Below are 12,838 nucleotides of genomic sequence, written 5' to 3' on the forward strand. Positions count from 1 at the left end.
TGCTGATGGTTCCAGTTTTTGTTCTTTCCATATCCACACGCTTTGCTCCGCATCTTTGCCATTTTTCCTATTAAAAAAGCAGGGTCTATTCTTCACACTTTAAACCTCAGCTTAGCAATATGGCTTACTTTGGCCTGGATAATCAAATGCCAGTGCACTAATTCTGAGCTTGGGAAGGCTTTGTGGGTTTCTTCCAGCTCTCTTGCATTTCTGCTAATCACTGACAGAGGTATATATCCGAGACACCCCCCTGGCCCGAGGAAGTAGGATGGAAGTGCATGGATCGTGACTGCCCCTTACAGTGTTTACTCCAGTGTACCATAGTGCAGACTCCAGATGACCTGCAGGCATACCAGCCAAAATGCATGTATATGGACAAGCACCGCTGCAGTGGTTACTCTTGCCAACTTGATTATATCTGGGATCAGGTAAGAGGCACGTTTCTGGATGGGTCTGTGAGGGTATTTTCTGAAAAGATTAACTGAGGGGAGAAGACCCTCTTCCAGAGTGAACAGTACATTCCAGAGGTAGCCCAGGTATGAAGCCATCTGAGGCAAAAGTAGGACTGCCTTTCATCTGCTCTCCATCTCACCTCCTGGGATGTGCATCTACTATTAGGTCCATTGCTGCAAATGTTGTTGTTACCTTTTGCTAACACTAGAATCTGACTTCTTTGGCCCTCATGTGGACTGAAGAGTGGCAACACTCCAGGGACCCTGGAGGCCTTCAGCATGAGATGGGGACTGCTGAGGCATCTAGCCACGTCTACCAGCTGCTCAGATTCTCCACTTTGCAGCATGCACACAGCCATTGGTGGACTACTCAGCCCATGACCATGTAAGCCAATTTAATAAACCCCCTTTGTGTTATATTTATTCTATCAGTTCCGTTCATCAAAAGAACCACAAGTAATACAGATCGTGGTACCGTAAGTGTGGTCATTGCTGGGATCAACCTGGTCATGTGGTTCTTACGCCTTTAGAACTGGTGGGCGTGAAGAATATGGGAGAGCTTTGAATTTCAAGTTAGTATGCTAGAAGCAGAGCTTCATGGGACATTCTGGAAGAACTTTGTAAGATCAGAATGCTGAGAGAAACATGGGTGTTAAACAACTGGCTTATAAAGCCTCAAAGGGGATCAGGAAATAGTCTAAAAGCCGTTTTGTCTAAATTCTGACAAAAAAATCTGACTGCATTACCCATGGCCTGAGAATTTTTATGAGGCTGAACTAAAAACAATGGACTAATTTCTTTGATGTGTGAAATTTTAAGACGGCATAGCATTCAGTCTATGGTATGACTACTGCTTAATGCTCTTATTCAGATCTACAATGATAAAGAAAAGGTTATTAAAAATGTGAAGTTCAGGGAAAAAAGATGTGAGAGCAAGTTTAAAACTGTGTACAGGAGGGTACAGATAACAAAGCATCTATAATTCATGAAGAGAAAGCTCCTTGTAATAAAGTAATAAAGGTACCATAAAGGCAAGATCTCATCAACCAAAGATTCTAATTTGTGAAAATACAAATTTAATTTGAAAAGAGAAAACTTGAACTGAAAACATCACTGAGAGGGTTCCCTACTTGAAAACAACTGCCTAGGACAGTTATTTTTCCAGATTCAGCCACCAAGACATACAGAAGCTACCTATGGCTGTGGTTCAAAGGAGTCAGGTTGCATCTTGTGTTAACACCAGAACTTGGCAGCAGCATTCACATGGTCTTGTTTTTGCAGTCATGGGATTGAGGAACTTAAGGAGTCTGGTCCCATGCTTTCAGAGAACTTCTGGGTCTAGTCAATGTGTACTGGACTCTGAGTCCTTGTAAGCTGACCTTGAGAAACTGCCTAATGAAGAGGGTAAGATGATGCTTAAATTGAAACATGTACCTGAGGGTATTGGACATACCAGAACTATAGAATGTCTGTTTAGGAATACTGCAGATGTTGAGGAGGAGAGGCTATGTGTGCTGTAGGCAGCAGAGTTGGAAGAGTGAAATGACTCAAGATCTTTGAAACCTAAATGATCTCTATCACGAGTCCCAGATGCCCAACACGAAGCTTTAGAATTTGGGTTTGCCTGACTGGGTTTTAGTCTTGCTTGGTCTGATTATTCCTAGCCATGACCCCGTTCCGTCCTTTTGGAACGGAAGTTTTCATTCTATGCCATTGTATATTGGAACCAAGTAACTTGGGTTTTATTTTATTTTATAGGAGTTCACATTTAAGGAACTGCCTTGAATAGCAGATAAAAATTGGACTTCAGACTTAGTGTCGGAATTATTAAATACTATGGAGAGTTTTGAATTGCTTGAATTCAGTATTGTGAGATGGCCATGAGCCTCAAGCTTTGCTTTTTCCTTTTTTTTTTTTTAACTTCGGTAAATCTTACTTTCACTTACACCCACTCTGTGGCTGGCTTAGAAGCTCGCCCCTGACGTCCTCCTCCCCTTGTAGTGATATGTTTGGGTGTCAAGTTTACAAATGGCGGTCTTGTGATAGGTAGTATTGATTGATAACTTGACAGGAACTAGAATCACCTTGGAGACAAATCTCTCTGGATGTCTTGTTCTTTATTGGACCAATTTAAATGGGTCACACTGATTGTGGGGGTACCAGTCCATAGTCGTGGGTCTTACACAGTTTAAAAAATGAGAAAACTAACTGAACAGCAGCATTTGCTTTCTGGGATCGATACAATGTAACCAGTGCTTCAAGCTACCACTGCTATGAGTTCCCCACCATTGTTAATGCACTTTTCAACTGTGAACTAAAATTGAACCTTCCTTCTTTAAGCCACTTCCTGTTGAGATACTTTATCAAAGCATCCTTCATATTTATATATTGGGTGTGTTTGGATTCCCAAATGATACTGGTTGCTAAGACTCATGAATGGAAGGTAAAGAGAGAGAGAGTTCACAGAAGAAGCATGTCTGAATTATGCTTCTAAAAGTTTTGTTGCTGTTGGGTTGGGAAAAATATGTGGCTAACCAGTTTTGAAACGTTACACTTGAAGAAAATATTGTAATTTGCATACATTTTGCTCCAAATTCACTTTTGATTCACACGATAGGTTCAGTATGACAGTATCAATGTGCTTTATTAAGTTAATGCAAGGCAACCTAGATTCTCTTTTCCCTACACTTCTGCAACACCTCAGTTATTCTAGAAGGGGGGATTCAGTTTCTATTTTAACACCAACAGCACTGATGTTCACCAGCCTCAAACAGGTGCATTTAGCAGATAAGTCCTGGAGTAGTTCCTTATGTCTTTCTTGTTTTGGTGCTGCCCCTCAATAAAAATGGAAACCTTCCCTTGGCCTTATTAACAAAAAGCCTATTTTCTTTGCCTTCTCCTCTGCATTCGAAAACACCATACCTGAGTGAGGCAGTGGGATGCACAATACAGTTCTAGGTCAGCCAAGTCACTGGAAACATTGAAAAGGAATCGACAAAATGCAGCTTTCCAAGTAATCTGCAACAAAGCATTTGTTTTCTTAGCTGCAAGTCTGAGTTAATTTCTCGTGAAATACTGTAGCGGTGATTTCCAATTAGAACTATACGCTAAGATCCACAAGCTCACTTTTTGTGTGTTTCTGCTAGAGATAATGGTGGGACTTCCAGGACTTTATAATTGCAATAAGTGCATCCCACTGCAAATGAAAGTATACATTATGGAATGTGAACTAAGAATAATGAGCAGGAAAATGTTCATAACATTGAGAAAGTTACATTCTTCCTTGCCAGAATAGCTGCTTTCAGATTCTTTTATCTATGGGGAAGGTGAAGCTCAGCCAGGGTGGTCTTATTTGCTCGGCACCATATGGCTTTAAGAGTGCATTTTTAGCATTTTTGCTTAATCCTCATGATGCTCGAAAGCTTTTCACACCTTTTACTCATGAGATGACTGGTACTGAAATGGACAAGAAGCTCTTGGTTAGCGTTGGTGCTGAGATTTGAAATTTATATGTCTGTATCTTGGGTTCAAAACATCACAGCTCTCATTAAATGATTCGGAATGTAGTAGTTGAGGTCTAGATTTCTCTGATGTATTTGTGTTTATAAGTATTCACTTATGTTACTGAGGTATGTACCAAGGCACTTTCTCATCTTTATTGATTCGATATACGTTCAGGGACTTACTGAGTGGACTATTGCTATCATTATGATCTTTTTACTGTAACCCTTACCTGTCCCCACTGTTTAATTGAATAGGTGACATGGGGGAAGGGAATAGTTATGCAAGCCTTTTAAGTCTGGTTTCTTAGGCCAATTTATGAGCTAATGCTTCTTTTGTCTTCATTTACAAAGGATAATATAATGTATTAGTTTCTCTGGGCTTTCACAACAAAGTGCTATAAACTGAGCAGTTCAAAAAACAGAAACTTAACTGTTTCACACTTCAGGAGAACAAAAAGCCCAAACAAAGTGTTGACATGACCATGCTTGCCCTAAAGATGCTAAGTATAGGTCTGTTCCAGCTAGTCCTCCTACGTTCTGGTAGTTTCTTGACTTATGGATTTACAATTTCAATATTTACATGGTACTGAGCCTACCTGTAACTTGCAGAGTGTTCTTTTTTAATATATAAGGACAAAAGTCATAGTGTATTAGGAGACCATTTTGTTTCAGTATAACTCATCTTAAAACCTATATTTTCAAGTAACGTCATGTGTTGAGGTACTGGGATTAAGACTTCAACTTATAAATTTGGAGGGGATGACTCAGTTTACCCATAACAGACTAGACTACTGTGAATATTCAATAAAATGATGTCTAAAAATCTACTTTTAAAATTTTACTTTTGGAAAACTAGATTTGTCAAAAAATCAATTTCTTCGGTTAACCTACAAAGTCATGGGTTTCAGTATAGTATTTTCATGCTTATGTATCAATCAGTATACCTAAAATCTTATGGGACTATCACAGAATGCCATACTTTGACAATGTTTCTCTTATTATAATTGAGAATTTGCATTCTATTGACTGGAAATATCAGAAAATACTAAAATTTGGTAATTTTGAGAACATAAGCTCTCTTCAGTCTTAATCACCCATACTTTCTGCTGTTTCAAGGCAGTGAAAATGGGCAAAGGATGGCCAGGGGCAGTTCAGCACAGGACGTGACTGTGGGAAGCACCAGACATCGGAAAGGCTGCATTCCCTTCTCTGATCATTACCTTGAAGGAGACATGACACAAAACCCACTTCAGATGTGAACTGATTTCTACTTGGCTCCCATTATATATGACATTAAATGAATTCACTAACCACTAGAAGTCAGTCTAGACCAGTGGCTCTCAACCTTCCTAATGCTGTGAGCTCTAATACAGTTCCTCCTGTTGTGGTGACCCCAATCATAAAATCATTTTCGTTGCTACTCCATAGCTGTAATTTTGCTACAGTTATGATCACAATGTAAACGTTTTTGGAGATAGAGGTTTAACAAGGGAGTTGCAATCCACAGGTTGAGAGCCACCATTCTAGGAAACCGTAAGATTAGAAAGAAGTTCAAATAATAAATATCATCCCGATAACTTTATTCATTTCCTCAGTCATACTACCCTAGTCATCTGGGAATCAGTTTTGTTTTTAAGGCAGTCTAGAGAAGGTGTTTTTATAACCTTATTTATTGTCAGCAGATATTGAATTCAATCTAAATTGTCCAACTTCAGTTTAAAACCTATTTTGTTTGTTTAGTCCCAGTTTTTAAACAAAATCAATGGTCACTAAATTGAATCAGTCCTCCAGGAAGATGAGTAGGTTCATTGCACTTTGGGGCTCCCTTGTTGCATTAACTGTCTACTCTATTAAAGTCAATGAGACTGTGTGGCTGTACATCTTCATTCCCAGACCCGAAATTTCACCTTTCTTTAGTACCATTTCTCCACCTGCTCATGGTTAATCTCCATTTGTACATTCCACCGACACCATCTAAACACTGAGTTTGAACCAGGTGTGGTGTGCTCAGGAGACTAGGACAGGTGCACAGCTAAGAGTTTTTATACTAGCCTGAGTTATAGTGAATATCAGGCCAACCACTTGGGGCTGGATAACAAGATCCTGGCTCAAAAATGATGAAGATAAACAATAAACTCACCATCACTACCTCCACCACCTCCAGGAACAATAACTGCCCCCAACAAAAAGTTGGATAACCTAAATTAGCATACTACTTCCCCAGATCCTAAGCAGTGTGCCCTTCTCTGTAGAGGCTGCCTCCCTTAAGTTTACACTTGATGTCCAGACATTGTCCATTCTTCCTTCTGTTTCCCTTTGTCTCATTTCCTTACTATTGTTATTCTCAGTGCTAAAGTCCTGGGATTTTTTTTTTACACTAAAGCAACTATTCCTAATTATCTCCAGACTTCCCACCTGCCTACTGTTCATCCTGTAGTAGGCAAAAAAAAAAAAATGGGAAAGAACAAATCTTCAGCATCCTGGTTCCTATTGTTGTGAACTTGCTATGATACTAAATTGCTACCTACAAGAAAAATTTCCAAGGTCAAAACTACCCACCCCAAGCTCTTCCTACCAGGGAAATAAGCCCACCCAGTCTTTTATTTCAATCATTAAGCAAATATTTCTTGATCATCTCCAACATTCCAGGCTCTGTGCTAAAACACTGCGGAGGAGAGTGATAAAGAAGGCACTGTTCTAGTTTTTCTGTACATGTGACTCATTTGTCCTCCCATTTGAGACTATGCAAATGCCATTGCTCACAAAAGAACTGACCTTCCTTCTGAGAGACTGTGCCACTCATCCCCCGAAATTCCTTTCTCTTTTGAAGGTTTCTTCAACTCACTACATGACTCCTGACACAGTGGCATGATACTGTTAAAATGTCTGTATAGCAGCCCTCGGTTTGCGTGCATTGTAAATACATATTTGATTTCCTCGAATATAAGTTCAACTGTTAGAATGGAATCTATTTGCTTATCTATGTCCTATTGATAATGTGTCCTTCACCTTTAGGAGACTGAATTGTCCAGTCAGGAGACGCAAAGCACATTAGCAGCTTCAACAGAGGAAACTAAATAGAGTGACTTGATAATAAGGTATTGAAATTCAGAAAAATAAAATAGAGACAAGACAAACCAGAGGTTGTAACTAAGAGAATATACTGCTGCCTCTGAGTTGGCAGGAGATGGGGCACAGGGAAGAGGCTGGGATGTTTTACAGTGATAATGATGACGAAGAGAACAGGGTTGGGGAGGATGAGGAGGATGATACTCGGCAGGTGAGGATATCGCTGTACGGACAGATGCCACCTCTAAAAGGAAAAATACTTTGATGAGATGATGCAAAAGACAAAGTGAGCTAGTACTGACAAGATATTATTTTTCTCATGTATCCTCATAGTCTCCCTTCTATGCCCACTAGGGGTGTGAGAAGCAGCTGTCTCAGCAGGAATGTAGCAGGCCAAGTTCATGGCCATCTCAGAGTTGAACAGAGTAGAATGGCTTCCGAGCAGGACGAGAACTGCTTTATAACCACGAAGGTCTCTGGAGAAAAGGCCTTCAGTATGTAGTTGGTTATGGGAATCGAAAGTTCTCAGATACTTCATGTTAAGCTCACATGTCACCTTTGACTTGAAAACATTTTATTTCTGCAAAAATCCACATAATAATCTATGTTATTTAAGAATGGGAGCAATGTACAAAAGAAGCACAAATTTCTGACTCATTAATGGGGTAGTCACGAGTTCTTCTAACAAGAAACAGTGTGTGGGGGGTGGGAGGTGGGGGCAGAAATTGTACCACAAAGCTTAACTTTAGGTGGCGCACTGCTGTGTGTTGCACTGTACAGAAAGCCCCATCCTAAGTGAGGTTAGAAGTGTCTGGTGTTGCCAGGCTGCACTGGGTCTGGGACCGCGTATCTTAAATTCAATCACGAGGAAATGAGCACTTTTCTGCTGAACCCAAAATGGGAGGTGGAGAATCTGAGACTTAATTTGTTGGAAGGTCGTTTCATTTCTGTGCTGTGTGTGGAGGGGAGGTGATGACTGTTTATTCTTTGTCATTTCTTCCATTTCTGCTTATGCTCTACTCAGAAGACTGCTGCTTTCAATTACATTGATAGGAGGTTTTCAGATTACTTTTTGAAAGATGTTTTTCTTAGTACAAAAGTAGTATATGGTCGTTGTAGATAATTCAGCAAAACAGTCAAGTGAAAAGAACAAAACTTACCTATAATTCTGCTGTTCATAATAAATGTTTTTAATATTGTTAATGTACATTATAAACCATCCTTATGTATATGTACACATAATCTATGAGTATATACTTACATTTTTAAATACTTAAAACTAGAATATGTACATCATACAAAGGGTATAATTGTTTGTTACCTGTTTTATAATCTTCCGTTTAGCCAGTTTGCTTCTGTGCCAACATTTCTAATTTACTCTTTGTGGAAGGTGTTAATCCCATTCAGTCCTCTAGTTATAGCCTGCTGGCTGCAAAGTACAAATGATCACACACTTTAGGTATATGTATTCCTTAGTTGTTCACAATGACTTGCTTCAATCATTGCATATGTTATGATAATGATTTCATACATAGTTCAATATTTTCAATATTCATATATTGCATATGTTAACTGTTATTAGATATCCTAGAGTTTCAAGAAATGACCGGGAATTTTCAAAACTCCCAAGCAGAACAACTGAAACTGCTCTCCAATTATCTTCTCTTCATCCAGATTCTACCCTCATCTGTTTGTGAGCATTTCTGTGGTTAGCGTTAGTCTAGACCAAAGTAAACAGTGAATCAGCAGACAAGACCCAGTTTTGACAGAGTGCCTAATAGGCCTGTTTTCCTGTTTTCTGTTCATAATAGTTCTTTCCACACAAAGCTTTGCCCCTTGTATCCTAGCTATCTAGAACAAACACTGAATTTAATCATGGCAAAGAGAAAAGGAAACAGGTCAAATTAATTTCAATAACATAACTTATTTGACCCAATATAAGCAAACATTTTACCACATCATCAGTCTTTGAAAACTGATATTCTTTTAACTTACGGCAGTTCTCAATTTATGGGCTGGGTTTTCATTGGACATGCTTCATATGAATTTAGGTTTCATATAACTTTTGTTTGAAAAAGTTTCACTTATACTCAAATTGTTCCACACATACTGAAAGGGTCTCCAATAGGTAACCAAATAGAAAGTCATCTCTCTTTGGCATTTGCATGCACATTGATGAAGTGGGCTTGCTGCTTTTAAAAGAATCGAATTGACTTTGAATAAAAGACATACCAGTTTAAAAAAATAAATCTGTCTAAGTTAAGTAAATTCACAAAATCTTGTGTCAACGCAGTATGATTAATCAATTCAAAATTGAAAAACAAATCTTATTAAAATAAAAAATGAGTTCTTCCAAAACTTCCAGTAGATTTTTTGCAGCCAACTTACATAACGATTTCAATTATAACAGAAACATTCTGCATATTGCTTTATGTTAGAAAAGTGATTAAAAACATTATTAGTGATGCATAATCTGAAAATATTTTAATTGTAATGAATTTTTTAAACAGAGGGAAAAGGTAATTTGGACTCGTGGTTCCAGAGGGAGAGTCTATAAGAAGGCATGGGAGCAATCAGTCAAAGCAGTAAACTAAAAGATCTAATCTTCAACCACAAACATGAAGCAGAAAGGGGGCTGGAAGTGGCTCAAGCTATGAACTCTCAAATACTGCCCTGAAGTTGTACTTCATCCAGCAAGGCTGTACTACCTCCCATGCAGTACCACAGACTGGGAAGCCAGTGTACAAATACTTGAGCCTATGAGGGACATATCTCCTTCAAAGAACTCCATTATGCTCCCTGGCCCCCAGAGACTTGCCACCATATCATGATGCTAAATGCATTTAGCCAACTTTAAAAATCCTCACAGTTGTTACCTTTCTCAACACAGTTTCAAAGGCCAAAGTCTGTTTTGAGTGTCAGAGTAATCTCTTAAATGTGACTCTCCACAAAACAAAACACAGTGAAGCACATATTTTCAACATACATGGCACAGAATATGCATCCCCACTCCAGAAGTGGGAAAGAGAGGCATAGTGAGGAAATACTGGATCAAAATAAGACTGAAAAACAGCCCTCCCGCTTCATGTACAGTGCATGGGGCTTTAATTTCAAAGCACTTGGATGGCTCAGCCCCTCCAGCTCTGTTGCCTGTGACGTGAATCTCTCTCTTAGGCTAATTTCACTTCCTAAATCAGCCCTTCATGGCAAATGTGTCAGAGATCTGATGTTTCCAATATTTCAGAGACTTCACGGCAACCCAGGTTTCACTTGTACCGTTCCACGCAATTGTTTCTGGGGGCCTTCGTGCTGGGACTCCCATGGCACATGCTATCTGGCCCCAGTGACAGGCAGTGACTCTCTTAAACAGCAGAAGAATCTATGACCTCCTCCTTCTCCCATCTTTCATGTCTTTAAAGTCAGCACCACGTGGCTGACACTGCCAAGTTCAACTACCAGCTTAGGATGACCCCTGCTCCCCTTGAACCACCTTTGTAGCCGCTTTTGTATGTGGTTGTTTTCTAGTGGCAGAAAACTCCTTAGGCTTTGTGCTTTCACAAGTTGAAAACTTAGCTGAAAGTCTTGCCCGAAAGACACCCTTCCTGTTGCTCCAGTACAGATCAGGAACCCTTTCTTTAACTGTGCTTATCACAATCCCTTTTTTACCATAAGCCTTTGCTGTAATAATAAGATTCCTAATGCTCTTCATCTCTCCAAAGTGTACATTTTGTTTCTGACCTACTAGTGCTCCTTTTCATTACAGATCTGCATAAATATTATTGCTAATAACTATGACACAGATTATGTGTCATGCAGTCTTGATCTCTCTTCCACTAAAGAAAGTAGCACATGACTTTTTAAGTTCGCCTTAGGTAAGTTCCTAGAACATCAACAAAAGGCAGCAAGAGTCTCCGCAAATATCACAGGGATGGCCTCTAGCTCACTTTCTAATACTGTTCCCCTCCGTAACCTCTTGATCTGGCCTCCCCACCTGCAGTGTTCTCAGCACTACTGTCTTCCAGGGTCCTGCTAGAACAGCACTTTCAGCTCTGCCTACAGCATTTAAACATTTTTCTATCCCAGTCCTCCAAAGTCTTTCACATTCTTCAAAAACCAAAACAAAATAGCAAACCATTTTTTAAAACAAAGCAGCCCACTCTCTGGTACTAGCTTCTGTAATAGTTTCTTTTCTGTGGACGAGATAAAAATACTATGATTAGATGCAACTTACAGAAAGAAGAGTTTATTAGGTATTACAATTCCAAGAGGAGATCCCAGACTTGTGAGGAAGACATGGCAGCAGGAAGCTAGAACAGGAAGCTGAGAAAATGTAGCTTCCGGCAAAACCAGAAGAGAACTAATGACAACAAATGTTATACCTGTCTAGCATCCAAGAAAGTTTCTCCCCCTTGGAGCTTCAAATTTAGTTCATTCTTCAACATCATTATCCACTAGGGAAAAGTAAATCAAAATTCCATTGATATCCAAGTTTAGAACCATTAGTATGGTTATATTAACGAGCACAGTTACAGTAAGAAGATGGAATAATTAGTGCCCTAACGCACTGTTGTAAGGATGGAAAATGGTGTAATTGTTTTGTAAGAGACGTTCACAATTCAGAAAATTAAAGACCGAATTACCAAATTACCCGGCAATTATGCTAGAGTACACATGAAAAATGAAAAGAAAAATGTAGCTATGAAAATTTGTCTGTAAATAGTCACAGCAGTAGTGTTTAATAGCCCTGTGATGGTTACTTTAATTGTCAATGACACAAACTAGAATCACCTGGAAATGTGACAGGGCAAAATAGTGTGGAGAGTCCTCCATCTTGTTAAGGTCTTTTCAGGTTTAACTATCATTTGATCTCCCCCATGGAGAACGCTATGGAAAATTACAAACTCTATTCTGGGAACCCAAGGTTAAGATGCTCCCGCTAACTTAGCGTCTCCTAAACTGCTTGCTTCTGTGAAATCCACCCTACAGCTGCGAAGCAAGATGCCAGGACGTGGTTTTGCCTTCACGTGTTTTTTGCATTCAAAAACCCTGTGCTCTGAACACTCTGGGCTATACTTAGGTTCTGAATACCTGAGTGTAGTTCCAGCAATCTGGAAGAAAGCCTTTCAGTTGGCTATAAACTGTGCCTGAGTGCTCATCTCTGGTGGGCTCCCCATAGCAGAGTCTCATTAAGGGATTGTCCAGATAGGTTTGGCCTGTACTCGTGTTTGTAAATGATTTTCTTGATAACCTTAATTGTTGTGGGAAGACTTACCTTGAAAGTAGGTGGCATCATTCTCTGGGTTTGGGTCCTGAATTATGCATGGCTAGAGCAAGTGAGCAGAGCAGTAAGCCTGCATGCTTTCATTTCTGTCTGCTTTTGACTTTGGATGTAATGTAACTAGTTCCCTTGAATTCTTGCCTTAACTTTCCTATTATGATAGACTAAAACCAGGAAATGGGAGTTAAAATAAATCCTTTTCCCCCTAAGTTTCTTTTGGTCAAGGTGTTTTATCATAGCAATAGAAATGATACTAAGGCAAGCCTCAAGGTAGAAATACCATCATCTGATAAATGCAGACAAAAGATATGTTATATCCATACAATAGAGTATTAAATTTATTACTCAGTAATAATGAATGAAGTACTTATTAACATTTCAACTTTAAACACATTAAGATCATTAAGAGAAGCCTGTAACAGATGTCTGTACGTTGTATGATTCCATTGATATGAAATATTCACAATGAGAAAATTCATAGAGACCAAAACCAACCTTGTAGCTGCCAGAAGCTGTCAAGAAGGGGAAGCTTGGGG

The 12,838-nt window shown here is 39.3% G+C and overlaps 1 pseudogene; it reads left to right on the forward strand.

The window, feature by feature from the left end:
• The first annotated feature begins 278 nt into the window (after window positions 1-278).
• Window positions 279-12,838, forward strand: part of LOC125404615 (large ribosomal subunit protein eL33 pseudogene) — a 158,640-nt pseudogene continuing 146,080 nt past the window's right edge.

This window comes from Myodes glareolus, chromosome X, assembly GCF_982192425.1.
Source record: "Myodes glareolus chromosome X, mMyoGla1.1, whole genome shotgun sequence".
Lineage (NCBI taxonomy): Eukaryota > Metazoa > Chordata > Mammalia > Rodentia > Cricetidae > Myodes > Myodes glareolus.